Source organism: Nomascus leucogenys, chromosome 17 (assembly GCF_006542625.1).
Source record: "Nomascus leucogenys isolate Asia chromosome 17, Asia_NLE_v1, whole genome shotgun sequence".
Classification (NCBI taxonomy): Eukaryota; Metazoa; Chordata; class Mammalia; order Primates; family Hylobatidae; genus Nomascus; species Nomascus leucogenys.
The window spans coordinates 56,315,672-56,329,020 of NC_044397.1; the positions used below are offsets into that span (position 1 = coordinate 56,315,672).

The 13,349-nt window shown below is 37.4% G+C and overlaps 1 pseudogene across 1 annotated transcript; it reads right to left on the reverse strand.

Moving 5' to 3' along the window:
* Positions 1-10,018: 10,018 nt before the first annotated feature.
* Positions 10,019-11,645, reverse strand: LOC100580287 (annotated as a pseudogene). The gene has a single exon (XR_004026395.1). The product of XR_004026395.1 is annotated as a G-rich sequence factor 1 pseudogene (transcript).
* Between the last annotated feature and the right edge of the window lie 1,704 nt (positions 11,646-13,349).

Below are 13,349 nucleotides of genomic sequence, written 5' to 3' on the forward strand. Positions count from 1 at the left end.
TACTTCTCAGAATAATCCTGTGTGTGGACATATATACATGTAAGTGTGTGCGTATACACATATATAACCAATTTTAAGAGATAAATTAAGATTAGAAAATTAATTCTTGGGAAAGTTAAATGTTGCAACGTACCCAAGGTAACCCAGCTAAAAACTGACCCAGATAAGAATATAACTGAAGTGACTGCCTCTCAAGGCTGTGGCTTTCCTGCTCCACCTCCCCAGGCCTTTATGCAGGTCCTGACTGATATGTGCTCACACTTGTGTCTGTGGGCCATTCCCAGGCTGGCAGAACTGCATGCTGTTGCATCCGCAGCACTAGGGCTCCTCCCTGTTTAAGAACTTGATGCATTTTCTTATAGGCAATTCTACAGTTACATACAAGATGGATACGTAGTCTGCTTCCATTAGCCAAGAGAAGTCTTGTGTCTGTTTCCACTCAGTCACCATCTAATTCTTACCAGAGCCATTCACAGTTACATTTCTCACTACCATAAATTAGGTTTATCTTGAATTGCATGAGTGAAATTTCACTCTTTTGTACGTGACTCCTTTACCTCAGCATAACATCCCTTACATCTTTCTGTACTGTCATGTGTATCAGCAGCTTACCATCTTTTGATCCATTGTTTGATAGACCACAATTGTTCCTTCCTTCTGTTGGGACTTTTAGTTATTCTGTTTTGGCAGTTATGAAAAAGGCTGCTGTGAATATTCATTCCTGAAAAAAATATTTCTGTGGGCAGATGTTTTCATTTGTTGTGAATAAATTGCTAAGGCAATTTATATGTAACCTTATGAGTTAGTTCATATGTAACTTTATAAGAACATTGTTGTAATGTAAGTCATCTTTGTTGCATTCCCCCCTTCTTTGTCTCACTTCCCTGTTTCCATGCATCCCTCCCATGTATACTACTTGTACTGAGATATTTGTCTCAGTGTCTATTCTAAGCTTTTAGTAATTTTTAAACCACGTTTGTGATATCCCTTTTCTCCGAAATTCTATATTTTAAAATTTAATTATAAGTGGTTTTATTCCTTGGTCTTTTCTATTTGAACTTTACCTGCCTTCTCAATTTAATTTTTCATGTATTTTACCCATTCTATAATTATCTTAAAATACGTAAGATACTTCTACTTTCATCTCCTCCAGCTTGGAGCTTTTCTATCTTTGTCCTTTACCCATTACTGATAATTTCTGATAGAATTTTTAACCTTGTCTATTACCTCACTAATTTTATTTCAGCCAAAATATTTTGCTATTTAACTCATAGTCTGAGCACTTTATTTTGATGTTTATATTTATCCAACTCTGTGTCCCTACTTGGTTCTTTTTTTACATAGCTGCTTGGTTTTTCTTCTGTTTCCCTGAGAACATTACTTACAATAATATTAAAGTTTTAATTTTTTCTATTGGATTGGTTCATTTACTTTAATTTGTCTTTTTTTATATATACTGTCCTTTGAATTCCAACATATCAACACTTTCTCCAGTGTTTTATTTTATTTATTTTTCTCTTTTTAAGAGATGAAGTCTCATTCTGTTGCCCAGACTGCAGTGCAGTGGTATCATCATGGCTCATTGCAGCCTTGAACTCCTGGGCTCAAGTGATCCTCCTGCCTCAGCCTTCCGGGTAGCTGGGACTACAGGTGTTTGAGGTGTTTGCCACATCGGCTATTTTTTTTTTTTTTTTGTAAAGATGGGATCTTGCTATGTTACCCAGGCCAGTTTTTATTTTATTTTTTAAAAATTTTCCTATGTTCTCCAGACTGCATGAATCCATCCCTCTCCCATAGTAGTATTGTGATAGGGGATCATTTACCTTGGTTAAATCCCCAGTATGCCATTAATTAGCTGTGTTACTAGGACAGTTTCTTCAATATCAGTAAGCTTTGATTAGTGGACTCTGTAAAATGAAGGCAATACTACAACCTACTTTATACAGTTATTTGGGATATTAACTGAGACGATACACGTGCGATGATATAAGTACACCTGATCCAAATAACTATTTTTAAAATGTGGTTGTTAGTGCGATGTTGTTCATGACTCTGATTCTTGGCTTTCTGAACTATTAGAAAAGCCTCTGAAGGAAGTGATCTTCCCAGGTAATATTTGGTTAAACACAGACATTATTTTAAAATTATGATATTCACTCTATTCTCTTAGTAGTTTTGGTGGCCTACAAATGATGAATTAACAACTGAAGCAGAGAGGCAAGATTTACCGAGCATATTGAATGAATGCAAATATGTATTAGAATTGTTAACAAGTGTGTTGATTTTAAATATAAGAAGTTGCAAATATAGGAATTAAAAATTAATTCTGCACATGCTGCAAAATACAGCAATCTGCACCAGTGAAGATGATGTAAGGAAAGAAGAGCACAGGGCATGCAGAGGAAATTAAGCAGAGTTTGGAAAAAGTGGAATCTATTTTGATAAATCCAGAAACTATTCCTTTAGGCAAATTTACTGATGGACCCACCAGCTGCTTATTGAGAAGTGACTTCAATAGTATTTCCCAAACTGACTTCCCAGGAAATAACTCCAGTCACATCAGATGCTTCATAAAAAATATATATTTCCAAAGGGAAAATTCTGCAGACATTTCAATCTAGGAGACTGACTCTTGCACATTACAACATTACATTCTTGTACATGTATGATTAAAATATTATAAAAACTTGCAGCTTCTTTAGCTCAGCATTTCTTAAATGTATTTCATCACCAACACATTTATTAAGTAATTAAATTATTTTAATATACTAGAACACCAATGTCCTCAGGAAGACGCTTTGGAAAAGCAGAAACAGTCTAGATGCTCACCAACCAATTGCCTCTTCCTGGGAGGACAGAAAAATTACAGCTTGAGCCTGTGTGTTAGGTTTGGCCATCTGAATATGTTTTGGATAGTGGTGTGTGAGTTAACGTGAGGTAGTCTGCTGTATTTAATGGGACATTGAGAGTATCTCCAACCTTCAGTTGATGAAAATTTAATGAAGGATCAGATACAGAGATGTGGGCAAGACTAGGAAATGAACAGGTGTTGGAGAAACATCCAGGGGATAAGATGAGCAGGGAACCACTCTTACCTGCATCTCATGGTCACCCACTGAGGGCGCCAGTCCATACTGGATATAAGGTGAATGAGATATAACTTTTGCTGTATTAAGCTACTGAGATTTTTTTTTTATTTTTACATCAGCCAACGTTAATTGCCTTGATTAATGTACTAATCAAGAAGTTTATCACTGATTCCTGACAAACAGCCTTTGCAATTATTATATATATATATATTTTAAACAGATCTATAATAATGTGTATATTAATTTCTTTCAGTAGCACAGATTTCTTCCGTCAGATTCCTAACACCTCCAAGAGTTAAGATAAATACCTCGCTAAATACAGGCCCATCCAGTGATGGTGGCCAAAGCGAGAGCACCAACTAAACGTTATCTTATTTGAGAGCTACCTTAGCCAGATATATTTCTGCCTAGAAGAGTTATATGTTACAAGGGCAATTGCTAAAGCATGAATGCAAATTTTATGGCAACAATACTGGATAGATGCTGCTTATTAAATACAACACAGTTGTATTTAATAAGAAGATGAACTAGTGAATTAACTATTGCATCCCGTCATTTCAAATTAATAATATCTCAATGTCATTTAGTGAATGAAATAGTGTGGATGGAACTGCATTTGCAGAAAATTAACAAAAACAAATCTTAGCATTTTTAGACCATCTGTGATTATGGAGGTACTACACTGATATAAAATTTACAAGTGTCCAATAAATTCAAGTCCTGAGGGTTAAAACAGTAAAATAACTTACCCGTGAGCAAACTAAAGGATACGGATGCACATTTATCTAGCCTTACAGCTCACACTTTTTCCTCTGCAGCATACTGCCCACTGCCTTAGCTACCCTTGATATATTGCTTATATATGGTAGAGATTGGCTTGCCTAGAGCAGTGCTTTCCTGCATAGTATTTCTTGTTTGAGTTTTATTGTGCATTCAGAATGATTCCTCCCTGAGTGTTGCTCCATGAAATATTTATAACATTGCAGCCTATTAAATAAACAAGTGATGCCATTCTGGGTTTGTTTGTCTGCCCTCAGCAAACCTTTTAGTTCTACAAAGTTCATTCCTTAGAAGACCTTATAAGACCCAGAGAATGGGATTGCTGTGACAATGCCCTTTCTTTTCTCCTCAGTCTTGACTTACATCATGCTTTATGTTAGTTAAAGCTAAATAAAAGAATAGAAAGTAACATTACACCCATGTGAGCTGCATATATAGTTACATTTTGCCATATTTGATTTAGACATTTCTTAAGAAGTAAAACCATAGATATCTATAAAGTTTTCCTTAAGAGCCGACCTCAAAATTATCTCTCTGTGGAGAAAATAACAAACTCACAACTGTTGTTTTTAACTACATTAATATTCATAAATATTATCTTATTAAAAGTGCATTTAAAAATCATATCTATGGTAGCATATTATACAAATCCTTCTGTGTTTTTAAAATCCAAAGTATTTATTTAAGTTCATTACATGTTGATGCAAATTGATCTAACTCATTACATTTAGCTACTGCTTATAACTCCATACTAAGGAAAAATTTCTAGGGATTTGGGCTTGTGCATGTGGATGAATAATATGGCCATTAACTGTGAAGGGAAAATATGGGGGTAAGAAAGGAGTGTGCAGGTGGAGATCGGAGTTTATTTGGATGTCTTTTATATCTTTATTAGATATACAAAAAGAGACTAGAGTAGACAGCTGGATATGGGAGTCTGGAGCTGAGGGGAACAGCAGGATCTGAGTTATAAGGGAGAAATGCGTTAGCATGGAAATGGAATCTAAAGCAAGAGGACTGTAAGGTCCAGGGAGTAATTATAGAGAAAGAACAAAAGAGGTGAAGGCGTTAAAGTCTTGGAAAATCTAACATTTAGAGCTAAACAAGAAGAGAAGAATTCAGCAAAGGAGATGGTAAAGGAGTGGGCTTCAAGGTGAGTGAAGAATTAGCATGTGTGCTCATGACTCAGTACGTATCTGGGACCCTGATGTATGTCACATTGCCTGCAGTATCATCCCTGTGCCTGTCCAGTAGGGTCTAAATTATTATAGTTTCACTGTCAATCCTGAACTCTCCTTCTTTTTATGTGAGCAAATCCCTCTTCCTTACTATACTTCACAATTGCTTTAACTATTTTTCATAACTTTTATGAAGTCATTTTGTCTCTTTTGATTCAATTTTCCTATGATGTTCCTTATATCTTTCACAGCTCTGTTTCACTGTCTTGCACTCTGATGACTGACCTGCCATTTGCAGATGATTGTATAGCTTTCCTCACTGCTAGACCATCTTTGGGCTCCCTGAGAGCAAATTATGATAATGTTCTCATGCTTTGGGCACTACTATATCCTGAATCACAGTGTATAGAGGGTACCAGGAGGTCTAAATGCAATGTTCATGGTATTATGTGGCCATTGAAAAGAAGATTTAATTTCTTCATAATAACCTATCATTGGGATCACAAAAAAAGTATTTCACTGCCCCCTTGTTGATTATAAAATAATGTTCTTTCAATTGTTCATACCTATAAAATAATTTTTTAGAGACAGAAGTTAATACATCTGATAATTTTAACTAGAATTATGTCTTTTCTGAATTTATAGCCTCCTTTTGCTGTTATTTTTTTTCCTTCTGTAACTACTTTCAATTTATGTATTTGTTAAATTTTCAAGGGCTTCTATGAGGCAATGATGGTTTAGTGACAGAAATTAATAAATGCAATGTCTAGGCCGTAGTTTTATTAATCTTTGTTTTATTTTTAGGATTTTTAATTTGAATAAAACAATTCTAGATCATAAACACAAAACAATATCTCAAAACATCACTGCCAGATAAATATAAAATGAGAACATGATATTATGAAGAAAAATATTTTTAAATCAACTGATTAAAAATTCCTTAAAAGATTCAAAGGTGAGTAAAACATTAAAAGCACATCCACAAAGTATAAAACCATCATTTTTCATGATGGGTGTTCACATGTTCTGAAGTGTTAGATTTTAGGGAGACTAGTTATCAGGGAACTAAATCTTTAAACAGACTCAATTCTGGAAGAATTGACTTTCAATGAATTAGTTTAAATGCAAACATGTCACAGTACCACAGGAATCTAAAAGAAAAAACATTTGATATGATATTTGGTTCTGCCAACTACCGCTCACATCCACGGTCTTCTCAAACTCCAGTGGTGAGAAACACTGTAGTCAACCAAAACATTGCTCTTCTGTCTTCAAAAGGAGTCAATATATTTAAACTGAGAAGCCCATAATCTCTAATGTACGTTATCTCAATTATGATATTGGCCAAAAATAAAAGTGCTCCATTGAGAATGAAAACACAGAGTAGTTATATGCACAAATACAGCAGTTTAAATGAAGGAGATTGCTGGGGGTATGGGAGTCAGTTTCAAAACCAATTATGTCAGATATATGGAAAAGGAAACGCCATCTTTTTATGAAACATGGCCAAAGGACCCCCAAGTCTCAGTCCTCTGGGCTGGGAGTCTGGTGTGCCGTGCTACTACTGTACGGTTGAGAAAGAACATTTCTGCCTTCGGATCCCTCAAAACATGGGTGTTGACATTTTAAATCCATATTTTTTCTTTCAAATGCATCAAAAATTACCTTAATAAGGATATGGTTAAGAACTGGGGAGAGTCAACAAACACTAATTGCAAAAGTCAGTATTAACATTTATTTCAGAAATGGAGTAACTGAAGAACAGATGAATTAAAAAATTAAGACTCCCTACAAATTTGTATCATCAGCAAGATTAAAGAGGATGCTGCATTTGTTCAAAAAAAAAAGAGCAGAGATGTCTGAAAGGAATGTTAAAAGATGACAAACAGATTAAGAAAGTGTTCTTAGGAAAAAACAACAACAACAACAACAAAATAACAACAACTACTACTACCATCACATAGGTGATCATCAACGAAATTGCATACTAGCACCATGGATAGCCAGATTGAATGTGAAGAAATTCTAACCAGTATATGAAAATAAGTGAACTTGCCAGTGAACATTAAAGAAAATTACAAAAGTGTAACAACGTGAGACAAAACAGCCACGGTAGAGAGATATACGCTGTCTCTCTCTCGCTACACACACACAAAACACACACACACACACACACACACACACATTTATGAGGAAAGCAGAGCTGAAAGAAGAAATGTAATGCTTATTTACATCATAAAATGAAATACTGAAGAGAAAGTTTTTAAGCTTTAGATAAAAGAGACAACATATGACTAGTTGAAATTAATTATTTTGAAAAAAAGAAGTTTTCAAATTCTATAACCATTCATGAAATAATCAAAAGATTTACTCCACAAAGGGAAAATAATTGGACGTCTTTAATGATACATTTATGGCAAAGAGACATGTCCAGGATAACAATTATATCTGCTCCATGTGGTGGTCATGACAATTAATAAGAAAATACATGTAAAATGCCTTGCCCAGTGCCTGTCCAATGACCAGGTTTTGGAGTATTGAAAAGAACTGTTGCTGTTTCAGTTAGAAAGTTATTGAGGCTCTAAGGGCTTTGGACTTTACCCCAAAGTCAATGAGGTTTTACTGGATCTCTTTGATTCTGGGAGTGACAGAATTACTTCATTATTTTGAAAAATCACTCAGGCAGTGGAATTAAAAAAGAAAAAATTTAAGCTTACAGGAAACTAATTGGAAAGTTTTTAGGGAAGAAAGAAAACTGGTTATGAGATCTTTAACCACGTTTGTCCAGTGAAGATGGAGAGGAGGGTGTAAATGTAAAGGACTTCAGAAATGTAAGCATTAGGACATGACAAATGATTTAAGGTTCAGGGGTGGCATTGGGAACAGCATTTGCTTTATGTTCTTAATGTTTTAAACTATTTTTGTGAAAAAAATAAATATATGTGGTATCTAAGGAAAGAACAGTTTGTCTTCAACTAGAACGTAGTACGAATGAGCTTCACCTTGTGTTCATAGTTAGACATTTATTAAAATTGCCACAAGGAATATTTAGTGTGCTTGTTTTAAAATTATGCGTTAGGGATAGAGAGGCAAAAAGAAATCCCCTTCATCTTTTTTTTATTAATTTTAATTTTATTTTTGAGAAAGGGTCTCACTGTCACCCAGGCTAGAGTGCAGTGGCACAATCACAGCTCACTGCAAGCTCTGCCTCCTTCCCAGTCTCAGGAGGTCTTCCCACATCAGCCTCCCAAGTAGCTGGGGTCACAGGTGCATGCCACTATACCAGGCTAATTTTTGTATTTTTTTTTTTTTGGTAGAGACAAGGTTTTACAATGTTTCCTGGGCTGATCTCAAACTCCTGACTGAGCTCAGGTAATTCTCTCACCTCAGCCTCCCAAAGTGCTGGGATTATAGGCATGAGCTAGGGCACCCAGCCGCCCCTTCATCTTTTTAAAGTATGGATATTTTTTCAAAAGGATATTGGGGCAAATTAATATACATAGACACATTTTAAATGCACAATATTAGACATTGGATTGGAAGGAAGTATAGTCAGTTATGGGAATGTGTAGGGGAATGACCCTTAGTACGTGTGAAAGGGATACCTAGAAATTGCATGCAATCTGCATGCTGAGAATGGATAGAAATTTAGGAGGCAAAGCTGAGGGGAGAAGCGAGTCCAGGGGGATGAAACACCAGGGACAAGACAGAGTGGCTTGGAGCCATTGGAGTTTGCAAAACAAATTACCTTCATACCAAATTCTAGAAGGCTCCACTGATCAATGGCCACATGTGATTTTTCAACTGAAGGAAAATGAGGTAGCTTTTTTTTTGTATTGTTAATAGAGATGATGATTTACAGCAACTCACTCAGCACCATTTCCAAATAGGAAGTAAGACACTGGGGATGCTTTATTTCTTGTTTTCTAAGAAATGTTTTGCTGACACTATGATGTGGTGAGGATGATGATGATGATGATGGTGATGATGGTAGTGGTTCTGGTAGTAATAATACAAAGTAATCCCTATTGAGTAGCTCTACATAAAAGTCACTGTTCTTAACTCCTCACTTAACCCTGAAAATAAAAGCACATGTTAACCATTTCTTATAAAGGAGATGGGACCGCATCTGAACTTATCCCGAAAAATAAAATGGAGTTATTATTTTTCAGCTAGAACTTCTTTGGTGAATTTTCCAACTACTTTTCCAAACAATAGAATTTGACGTCATGCATCAAAATTCTAATTGACAGTATTGATTACTTTTTAAAATGTCATTTTATGAAGTAGTAAAATGGGTAAATTAGTGGCCATTTCATAGCACATATGTAAAATTCCTTTAGCTACTTGAGTGGCTTCCAGAAATATTACAGACAAAATTGCTTTTCCTCAGAATTACTGTCATTTTATTTTGTTTTTCAAATCCGGTAATATTTATTTTCATTGGATCTAGAAGTTTCAGATGAGCAAATTATTTCTTGTGAACATTTTCAATTCCTATTCCATGGCTGTATTTTAGTCTACTTGAGCCACAGTCCCTTTTAAAAACCTTTTATTAACAGTGTCCACCTCTAGTATGTTCCCTGTTCAATCTCCTGTGTCTTATGAGCTCTGAGGGTGGATTATTCACAAGACTGACTTTAGGTATTTGCCTTAGGCTATATTTTATTTCCTATCTTAAATCAACCTAATGTGGTGAGGAAAGAATATTATTAAATTAATGCCAATGCTACCTGGAGGTATGGCTACATTTTTTTATTTTGAAGATTTGCCTTAAGGTCAATGATAATTAACTCACATATTTTAATACACAAATTCAAGCATAGGCGCTATGCAATGCAGTCTTGTGGGCATATTGCATACATTGCAACTATGAGTCTATTCTTTCCGAGTATGTATAGAAAAATCCTTGTGATTAAAAAATAATTATCTGTAATTTCTTTGGTTATGTTTCACCTTTACTTTTTTTAAAAATTTTAATTTGTGGTTTATTTCATAATCCCAAACTGGATCTTTCATTTCTTCTTCTAAACAGTCCACTATGAAACTTTTCTTAGAAGCAATTAACCCAAAACACCAAAATCATTTCCCTAGCAGTTGCTGCTAATAAACTGGAACTGTATATCCCATGTCCAAGAAAGATGTGCAAATGAAATGCTTCTTGTTTCACCCTTATTATCTGGAGCCCCTGGAGTCTTATTTTCCTTTTGGACATGAATTCAAGAACAGTTCAATATACCTATGATGAACGTGGGACCGATCCTTGAGCATCGCTGCAACAGCATCCTCATGGGTCTCAAAGTGCACATCAGCTTCTCCAGTGGCCTTCCTACTGGAGCTGTATTCCATGGTGATTCTAACAGGCTTGAGTGGAGCAAAAAAGTTTATAATGTCTTGGGCATTGGCTTGGAAAGGTAATCCTCTCATGTGGACAAAATGCAGAGAAGACGTATTTCCAAAACCAGCAGCCTCTGGAAGCTTTTCTGGCACCTCCTCAGGCAATTCTATTTCCTTCTCACTTTCAAAAGCTGTCATGGGTTGAATATCCTCATTTACTTCATGTTCTTCAAAGACCATTTCTGGCTCAGTTATATACTTAGCAGTAGGAAAAGATGTGATTTTCTTTCCCTTATAAGAACCAACATGTGTTCGAACTTCATTCCTTCTGCTTGGAAATATCTCAATGTATCGATTACCAATTTCTTCCCTGTGTTTCAACAGGGCTTGGTTGGCCATTTCTGGTTCTTCAAATTGCACATAGGCTTCCCGTTTTTCGTCTCCCTCTGTAGTCCATCACAAAAGTAATGTCAACTATACTCAGTCCTGCAAAGAAGTCTACAATGTCTTTCTCATTGCAACTATAAGGAAGTCCTCTCAAACGAACCACACCATCATTTACCACAGACAAGCTCTTCATTAAGGCATCCACATCTTCATTGTTTATCTCATATACTTCCACATACCGCTGGCCCATGCACATGCGGTGCCTCTCTAAGGCTTTCTGCACATCCTGCTCTGACTCCATTTCAATTAAGGCATCACCCTTCGTTTCCCATCTCTATTTAGGAGAAAGTGTATTCCATTCTCACCGTTGCGGATTCTGCAGTCTGAGAAAAAGTTAAGCACATCTTCCACAGTGCACGGCCAGGGCAGTCCTTGAGCTCGAATGAGAAAGACATCATCCACTTCCTCTTCTAACTTGGACGGGGCCAATTCACACTCAGGGGGTGGTGGAAGGTCTTCCAGGTAAGTAGTTTTGGACTCCTGGCTGTAGCTGCGCGTCGGGCCCGCCGCAGCCGCCGCCAGCGACTGCGGCAGCAGAGGGGCACGGAGGACAGGGTAGGACGCGGCGGCCGCGGCCGCGGCAGAGGTGGCCACAGGGGGAGGCCCCGCCAGCCTCCCGGGAGGCACAGGCCCGGTCTGGAGGCCACGCGTCTGGGAGGCAGCGGCCGCGGCGGCCCCGGCCCGAGACGCCCGACGGGATAGACCCAGTGGCAGAGTAGAAGGGCAGGCAGGCGGCTCCGGTTTGCCGGCAGCTGCTGCAGTTACAGCTGCAGCCCCGGAGCAGCGCCCCGAGTACCCAACGCGTGCCGGCCATGGACTCCGGAGGCGGCGCGGGGCCTGAAGGCAGCTGCTGCTGCAGCGCTAGTGGAGCGGAAGTGCTCACCTTTACTTTTAAAAGTTAAACTAAAAATGTGACTAAAAGTACAGCTCATGCTTATGATGTAAGAGTCTGTGTGTGTGAATTTGCGTGTGTGTATGTTGTACAAGAGGTACACACCTGTGTTTACAGAACCTTTGCTTAAAAGCTAATTATAATGTTCCTAAGAAATAAACTTTGTTGTGATAAAGTGTCTGAGAATTGGAACTTATTTATTTATTTACGTTTTTGAGATATAATCTTGCTCTGTGGCGCAGGCTGGAGTGCAATGGAGCGATCTCAGCTCACTGCAGCCTCCACCTCCCTGATTCAAGTGATCCTCTTGCCTCAGCCTCCCTAGTAGCTGAGATCACGCCTGGCTAATCTTTTTGTATTTTTAGTAGAGACAGAGTTTCACCATGTTGGCCAGGCTGCTCTCCAACTCCTGACCTCAAGTGATCTGCCCACCCCCGGCCTCCCAAAGTGCTGGGAATACAGAGGTGAGCCACCATGCCCAGTGGAACTTATTTTTCTATTGTAATATACCTTAGATTATCCTGACTAATAGACATACCACATAGGGTTACAGACATAATTTATTAAGTTATATATTATTATATGCTTAGAGAAGTATCTGACACATGGAATATGCTTAATAAATGTTAGCTATTGTTATTTGTATTCTTCTTATTTTTATTTTCTAGTAAAGAGTCTCCAATATAGTCTTTGGCTGACAATTGTGTGTTACACCAATGAATTAACTAGTAAAAGAATGACAGTTCAACTCATTACTGAAGGTATCAAGGTTCTGGTAGGAAAGATAAGTCATACTTAATAGATGTCGGGGAGGGCTTCAATGAAGGAAATCTTTACCAAGTAAGGATAAGGTCATGGGAAACCAACAAGAAATGATGAAATACCCATAGACAAGCTGCAAAAGAAACTTTGTGCCTCATGGCTGAAGGGCAAAGGCAAGAGGTCATTAGTAGAATGAAGCAAGAGCTCCAGCTCTAAACAGTAATTACCTTTCAAGAGCTGTGGCTTTTTGTAGAAGTCAGAGGACATTGCTAAGTTTTCTATTGGCAGGGAGGTTGCTGGTGAAATAAATACTCCAAACTCTCTGTCCTCCCCCCTCCAGTCTCCTGTAGATGCTTAACTGGAGGCCAAGGAAGCTTATTTGATGCAGCCCCTAAGTATCAGCCTATAGTCCACAAAGCCAAGTGTGGCACTGAAGGAGTAAACCAAGAACATGCCACACAATAAAGGACATAGGCTGAAACCTCAGACACACACACACACACACACACACACAGTTTTGACTTTCAGCACTATGGCCTCATGGAATTCTGATTTCATTACCTTAAATTCAGAGAATATCTCTTTTATGGAGAGAAGAGGCAAGCAAAGATGGAATCAAAGTCCTTCAAAAGAAAGAGAATAATTTTCCCTAAGGTTTGATTCAATTGCCTAAGTTGATTCCACTCAAAATGCCCCACTGTACCTTAGACCATGTTAGAAAAGAGGTATTTCTCCTGTAGGAAACATCCTCTAACTCTTTTTCCACATTATTTTATTGTGTTATGAGGAAGAATAAATTATAAAAGGAACAGAACAGATCAAAGTCAATCACTTTTATTTATTTCCATGATAACAACCAAAAGT